Raw genomic sequence first — 7,145 nt, 5'->3', positions numbered from 1 at the left:
GGATGATTTTTCAGTGTTTGGAGATTCCTTTGATGCATGTTTAGCTAATCTAGACAAAATGCTTGCTAGATGCGAAGAATCAAATCTGGTTTTGAACTGGGAGAAATGTCATTTCATGGTGCAAGAAGGCATTGTACTAGGGCATAAAATCTCCAAGGAGGGGATTGAGGTGGACAAAGCGAAAATAGAGACAATATCAAAATTGCCACCTCCAACCAACGTCAAAGGGGTCAGAAGTTTTCTAGGTCATGCAGGATTTTACAGAAGGTTCATAAAAGATTTTTCAAAAATCACGCGCCCTTTGACTCAACTTCTGTTAAAGGAAGCAAAGTTTAATTTTTCTTCAGATTGTTTAAATGCTTTCAACAATTTAAAAGAAAAATTAACAACAGCCCCGATAATGGTCGCTCCAAATTGGAATTTGCCATTTGAATTAATGTGTGATGCTAGTGATTTTGCAGTGGGAGCAGTTATGGGACAAAGAATTGAGAAACATTTTCAGCCAATCTACTATGCCAGCAAGACGTTAAACCCCGCTCAAGCAAATTACACCACAACTGAAAAAGAATTGCTTGCTATGGTTTATGCTTTTGAGAAATTTCGCTCTTACTTGATATTGTCAAAAACTATTGTCTTTACTGATCATGCTGCCTTGAAGTATTTATTCAGGAAAGAAGACTCTAAGCAACGATTAATTCGTTGGATCATGTTACTCCAAGAATTTGACATCGAGATTAAAGACAAGAAAGGCATGGAAAATGTGGCTGCTGATCATTTGTCCAGATTAGAGAATCCAAACATCGAAGAACTCAAGGAGTCTGAAATAAATGACAAATTTCCAGATGAATCCTTGATGATGATAGGTGAAGAGGTACCTTGGTATGCAGACATTGTAAACTACTTGGCTGCAGGATTTCTTTTTAAAGGAATGACACATCAACAGAAGAAGAAATTTTTTTCGGACCTCAGGCACTATTATTGGGATGACCCTTACTTATTCCGAAGTTGCGCGGATAATGTAGTAAGGAGATGCGTATTCGGAAAAGAAAGTCGTGAGATCATGAAAGGATGTCACGCTGGACCGACTGGGGGGCATCATGGTGCTAATTACACAGCAAGAAAAATCTTTGATGCTGGATTTTACTGGCCTACGGTTTTCAAAGATGCTCACATCTTCGTGAAAGAATGTGATGCATGTCAAAGGGCCGGTAACATCTCTTCCCGAAATGAGATGCCCCAAAACAACATCTAAGTATGTCAAATTTTTGACGTTTGGGGAATCGATTTTATGGGACCATTTCCTTCCTCACGAGGAAACAAATATATTTTGGTAGCTGTTGACTACATATCAAAGTGGGCTGAAGCGAAAGCTTTACCCACTAACGATGCTCGTGTAGTAGTCAAGTTTTTAAAGAATATGTTTTCACGTTTTGGTTTCCCTAAAGCTCTGATCAGTGATAGGGGTACACACTTCTGCAATACCCAACTGGAAAAGGTTTTGCAAAAATATGGTGTTCACCATAGAATCGCAACGGCCTATCATCCACAAACCAGTGGGGAAACTGAAGTCACAAATCGAGCTTTAAAAAGAATTCTAGAACGATCAGTGGGAAGTAACAAGAAGGAATGGGCAGATAAACTTAATGATGCGCTGTGGGCATTTCGAACTGCATGCAAAACACCTATTGGTAGTACACCATATAGGATGGTCTTTGGAAAAGCATGTCATTTGCCAGTCGAAATCGAACATAAAGCATTTTGGGCATTGAAATCATGCAACTTTGATCCTGTGGAAATTAAAACTAACCGTCTTATGCAGATGAATGCTCTGGAAGAATTAAGGGATGAAGCTTATGGAAACTCTCAAATCTACAACGAGAAATCAAAGAAATGGCATGATAAAAGATTAAACAGAGACAAAAAATTTACCCCTGGAGAAAAAGTATTGCTATTCAATTCCAGGTTGAAACTTTTTCCAGGTAAACTGAAGACGCGTTGGTACGGTCCATTCACAATAAAAGAAGTCTTTTCACATGGTGCAATCGAACTAATTGGAAAAGATGGAGAAAGCTTTAAGGTAAATGGACATCGAGTGAATCATTACCAGGAAGGAATGTTAGAAGAAGAAGAGAAAGAGGATATACCCCTCCAACTCACTGAAAACAATTAAGTGAGGGGTAGAGTCTGGCTCATGACTCAGTTAAAAAGAAGCGCTTGCGGGAGGCAACCCGATGTTTGTTTTGATTTTTGAATTTGGTGTGTTTATTTTCAGTATGTTTGGTGTGAATTTTCTTTTTAGTTTGTGTTTTTGTTTTCAATAAAAGTGCTTTTTAATGGTTTTATTTTTCTGTGAAAGTTACTTTTCAGTTTAGAAACAGGTGATGGTCAGAATGGTGTAAAGTAAATTTATGAAGTGCAAATTACAATTGGAGCAATGGCATCACATAAGTGTGGGGTGATTCCCCACAAAGAGCAGGATGGAGAACTGAAGCTAACACTGACCAACGGGAGAGCATTATTCGAAGGATGAAGCAAGTGTTCGGCCGACACAAGTCAAATCTAATTCACTCAGCGAAAAGGAGTAATTGATCTAATAACGTAATGTGTACTTGGCCAGTATACAAAGCGTTAAATTCAAGAATCGCGAAGAGAATCCCAATAATTGCATTACGCGACGTGTCCAAATCTTATACGGGACACGTAAATGCACCTGTTCAGAGAAATTGTGCGGAAAAAGATTCAGATGCCACACTTGCCTAAATCTCCAACTGGTTCAAAAAGAAAAGATTTACATGCACTTCAACATCACAAACAGAAAAATGCACTCAACACTTGTCCCACGCAATTCAGGATTTCGACCTCGCCACTACAATACCCCAGGGGAGTCTGTTCCTTTTTCTCCCTTTTTACTTTTATGTGCTTTAATTTTACATACAATGGGGACATTGTATGATTTAAGTGTGGGGTAGGGGGTCGAATAAGGAAACCAAGCATTTTTGATAAAAATTAAAAAGTTTTATTGTGTTGAAACTTAAGTTGTTAACGTTGTGTGGGATGATTCAATGCGAACTCAAATGTTTAATTGAACCAATAGTATGTTATAGTACATTTGTGGCTTCCCTATCCTAGTGAAATCATGGAACAAAAACACAACCTTGCTTAGTTTGAGGGCCATAATACGTTTAGCATCGTGTACCAGAAATATATCCAGGAGAGCTTATGTAGTCATTGCACTCTAGACTAATATCTCTAACTAATAAGAGTTGAAGTTAAGTTCCCTTGCTTAAGCATATGTTTTTATTTTTAGGATTTTTAGATTGAAAAAAAAAAAAAAAAAAGAGGAAAAAGAAAAGAAAAGTCTACAAAGCTATGAAGATCAAGAAATATCATGAAGAAAAATTCCAAAAATCAATGAAGACTCTAGAATAAAGGCAATTTGCCAAGTTATTAGTTATTGTAATTTTTATTTCTAGGTTATTTTTCCATATGTATGCTTGGGGACTTAGTAAAAATACTTTGAGGTTAAGAAAGATTTCTGAGGATATATTCGAAGGGATGCATAAAATGAATGTTGTTCAAAAGAAGTAGGCAAGTGTTTATGAAGATTGTGAGTATTTAGGATTGGGGAAGTTTTAAGAATCATTAGACACAAATGTATGCATTGAGGTTTCGATGTAATGGCTGGGTTCAAGTTGGATTGTCTTAAACAATGTTGGTGATGAAGGTTTTGATATGATGACATGCTAAAGTTAGTTTTGCTTGAGGACAAGCAAAGTTCAAGTGTGGGGTATTTTGATATCGCAATAATTATACATATATTTCGAGCGATATTTATGTATTTTTAGCTATATTTTGGTATGATTTAAGATAAAAGGTACTTATAAAGTTTGAAATTCCATTTTACAGCTAAAAATCATTTCTGAAGAAAAAGGAGAAGAAAATGTGCAAAAATCCGCAAAAAGAAGTGAAAGAAATTACACGAAGAAAAACGAGATCAAAAAAAGTCAAAGAATTCAAAAAAATAGCCGCGTTGGAAAGACGAAAAAACAAAATAAAAATATAAAAAAAAAGAATTTAAATTAATTAATGAGGTTTAATTAAAATAAATTATTGGGAATTAATTATTTAATTTCTAAATAATTTATATTAATTAAATTAATTTAATTTAATTTAAATTGGAAAAAGAAAAAAAATAGAAAAGAAACAAAATTCGGAGCCCAAAACCCGGAGCCCAAACCAGGAGCCCAAACCCGGAGCCCAAGTCTCGAATCGCGACCCAGATCCGGAAGATCCGAGCCCGATCCGGAGTCCGCCCCGCGTCCAGATCCCCTCACAGACTAACCCGATGATTACCGACCCGACCCGGGTTGGATCCGCGCTTTTTTCCACTGGTGACGTCATTGACGACGTCACTCGGATCCGATCCATGAACAGATTTCGACCCGCTCCGACCCGCGACTCCGATTCGTTTTCCCTCACAGAAGATCCGCACCTCGACCCGATGTCGACCCGATTCCGACCCAAAATCCGATTCGGAACTATTCAGCTTAAAACGACGTCGTTTTATGCTCCAGATTTGCCAATTCCGATTCCATTCCATTTTTAACCATTTTTTCTCCACTTTTTCCTATTCTAAACCCATTCCTTTCCAACCAATACTCAATAATTCACCACCTTTAAACTTTCCAACTATTTATTCCCATCTTTTTAATTCTTTTGAATTCTTTTTCATTAGATCCAATCTCAATTTATTTCTTTTTGGTATTTAATTCTTCCAATTTTTACTATAAATACCACCATTTTTCACCACAAAAAAGAGAAGAAATTGAATCATACACTTTGATACACAAATTTCTCCATACAATTTCTTACCATATCACCACTATACCAAATTCCACCCAACCTTTGAACCACAATTGGGGATTCAAGAGTCAAAAAGCTAAGGAGTTGAAGATTGCAGTGGCATTAGGGACTACATCGGGTTTGTTTTATCGACATGTTTAACATTCTCAATATGTTTTCTATGTATGTTGTAACCTTAATTATGAGCTAAATTCTCTTTGCTTTCACTTGGATAATGAAACCTTGAAAATATGATTTGATTTATATTATTCGGATATTAATTGTTATTTATTTTATCATGCATATTTGATCATTTATTTGTATATGTTAAGTTTTTGTAATTAATTTTCCCATAACTAAGTTAATATTTTTAAAAGATCACTTTAATTATATTATCTTGAATCATAAATTTTTCATAACCATTGATATTTATGACTAGTGATGGACAAAATCCTAGGATTAGGCAAAATAAAATACTAAAAATTTAACATGTATATTTTGTATCGTATGACCAACTTACGGTTCCTATTAGTTTTACGACCACTAAAATTAATAGTTTGATCAAATGTTTGCATGATACGAATTAAATATTGTTAATAAAATTGTTAATTGCATGACAATTGTTTTTAATTATTTTTATTATCAAAACGGTAAAAATTAGATCATGATTTTTAACCAATTTTAGAAATCGGTAAATAACTAATAATATCCATTGCACTTAATATAAATCATTCATTACTAAAAGGTGGAATTAAATCTAAGTGAAAACATCCTTATAATTCTTGATTCTTAAAAACCAATTCTTGTTCTATATTTGTTTTTACACTTTAATCGTTAAAATTCTCATTATTTGTCTCGTTACTAAAAATTCCCCCAAGTTTCTTATCTTTTAAGTTAATTAGCGACAAATAGTCTAAACGTAAATCATACTCGTTTCCCCAAGTGTTCGACATCCGTTCTTACCATTGCTATATTACAATTACAATTAGGTACACTTGCCTAAGTCGTGTAGTAAATTCTAGCATCGGTAATTTCGACCTTATAAATTTAAGACTAGAGTGAATTTTTACCACATCACTCATACTTTAGCTTTTCACATAAAAGTTGAGTCCTATTCACAGACTGTTTTGACCATCTTAAACTTAATATCCTTCAAAACTGTTTAATATGCGACTAGTTCAGGTTTATACCTTTATAATGACTACTTGCACATGTCCATATGATTTTTCTGCAATTTATGCCAATTTTTACAAATCATCCTATCATTTCAGAAACAAATTCGGACCAGTCTGTGAATATGAGCATTTTCATGCACGTTAGAGACTTCAAAAAAACATAATAAAAATTATGAACAAACTAGATAAATTTTCTAAACTCTCAGAGTTTACGGATTCAATTTTCGACTTCGTATGATTTTTCTGTGAATTTACTAAAACAGTGCAAAAAAGTTAAAAGTTAATTAAACAGCTTACAATATTAACCTCCACCTTGTAACATGTTGAGCCAGGTGCATAGCAATAAGTTTCTAAATGTTGAATGTATTTCTTGTTAGTTTAACATCATAAATAGAAATTAGTCATTCATGATAAAGGTTTTCATTAAATACGAACACGTGCAATAAACTATAATAGGTATAGTTTATGGATTCTACATTACAAACATACTACATAAAAGGGGGATTTAGTCCCACCACCGAAAAAGGCTTTACACTCAAACCACACGTAAACTTGTTAACATAAATTGTGAAACAATTCTTCAATTGTACTCTTTAATTACGGGTTAAAATTCCTATAAGTTATAACCAGAGTCTCTTCTAGGGAGAGCGTGATAATTGTATATTGATCTATATTAGGTTTGACACCCCACACCTTGCTGCTAGCTACAGTGGGACCTGCAGGTCTACGGGTGACAAATGTCATAACATCTCTAATGTCTGAAAAATGTTGTATCAAGTCATCCAGTTGTAGTATGGTTATAGCGACTCACATAGGCAGTTAACAACACTTAAAGTTCACGGAAGATTCAATTTTAAAAAGGAGTTTTATCTATTGCAAACCTCATACTTCGTTACAATTACGAAAGACACTCATACACTCGGTCTTGGGATTTAAGACTACATAACATTTTATAAAGAAAATATCGGATTTTTCTTGAGTATACGTTACGTTTACAAACAAAGATTTTCAAACACTACATCCAAAAGCTTATGAACTCACCAACTTAATTGTTGACACTCTTTCAAAACTACTTGTATTCTCAGGAAACCAGTGAAACAGGTAACCAAATGCTTTTGAGGATGGGAT

This window comes from Lactuca virosa, chromosome 7 (assembly GCF_052849685.1).
Source record: "Lactuca virosa cultivar CGN04683 chromosome 7, Lactuca_virosa_CGN04683_v6, whole genome shotgun sequence".
Classification (NCBI taxonomy): Eukaryota; Viridiplantae; Streptophyta; class Magnoliopsida; order Asterales; family Asteraceae; genus Lactuca; species Lactuca virosa.
Note: the sequence above shows the minus strand (reverse complement) of the source record.